This window comes from Austrofundulus limnaeus, unplaced genomic scaffold, assembly GCF_001266775.1.
Source record: "Austrofundulus limnaeus strain Quisiro unplaced genomic scaffold, Austrofundulus_limnaeus-1.0 Scaffold29, whole genome shotgun sequence".
Classification (NCBI taxonomy): domain Eukaryota; kingdom Metazoa; phylum Chordata; class Actinopteri; order Cyprinodontiformes; family Rivulidae; genus Austrofundulus; species Austrofundulus limnaeus.
In genome coordinates this window covers 1524298-1525575 of record NW_013952431.1, presented here as the reverse complement: position 1 = coordinate 1525575, position 1278 = coordinate 1524298, and positions in this window count along the sequence as shown.

Sequence of the window (1278 nt, the reverse complement as noted above, 5' to 3'; positions counted from 1 at the left end):
TGTGTGTGTGTGTGTGTGTGTGTGTGTGTGTGTGTGTGTGCGCATTATGCACATCCACACACTCTTATCTCTATTGGCTTACGCACTGCATTTTGTGGGTGGGCCAAGCCCTGGATCGGTGACCCTTAATGTGGCAGCGCTCTGTCAGGACTCAGAGGTGGTTGCTCAAGTGAAGAAGGGGAAAGCAAACAGAGAAGCCATAAAGCAGAGTAAACAGTGGTAGGTGGGACTGGCAAACTAAACTAAGCTCTGGACCCTGGTAGATTTGAGTAGTGGAACTCGGGGCAAACACTCCTCTTTGTCATGAAGTGCAGCTTGGACCTKTTCACCGACTACATCTCAGTTAGAACAGTCGAGCTGATAAAGAAGTTAGGGCCAGGAGGAGGGGAAGAGATAGTTTGGCTCTAGAGTCCCAAATACATTGCTTTAACAAGCTTTTATTTTCACAGTATTTCACAAGGTAACAGTTTGTAGTTGGAGTCTGAAATACAGGTTGTATAAACACTCAGAGCGGTCCAAAGTGCAGCTGCTCTATGAAGTGGTTTGACAGCAGTGATACAGACAGACACAAGCTACAGTGAACAGAAGGCGTTTATGATTAACTGCCGTCTTGTCCTCTGGTAATTGCTGCCACGCTGAGCAGCATATGGTTAACCATGACTGCACTTCACTGGGTTCGCATGACAAGCTTTTCCGGATCCTTCAGAAAAGAAGGCTGAATTCATAGAAAAGTTTTCTGATACATTCAGAGACACTCACGTTTTAACCCTCTTCGGAATGATCTAAAAGTGACCCTTTAAAACTGATTAAAAAACATTATTATTATTATTTTATTATTATTATTATTATTATTATTATTATTATTATTATTATTATTATTATTATATTATTTTTTATTATTATTATTGGAATGCGAATTGTTCACCACTTGGTGTGCCATAGTTTTCAACAAAGGCCTCACATGATGGGGATGCTTCTCAGCAAATACCTGTCAAATTTTAGCTCAGTACCTCAAAAAATGACTAGCCATTCATGTGTTTGCAAAGGTAGCTGTGGCAGCCATTTTGAATGAGGATGACTCTAAATGTTAATTAGTAATAGATAGGGGATCAGGATTTTTGCTTGTAGAGGCCCACAGACTCTGGAAAAACTTGCCTCTTAAGATTCAGACTGCAGGGTCTGTTTAGTTTTTGCTTCAAAACTGGCTTTTATTTCAAGTTCAGTATGAATTACATCAGAATTTTGGAATTGTCTTTTATCCTTTTATTAGATTTTTTA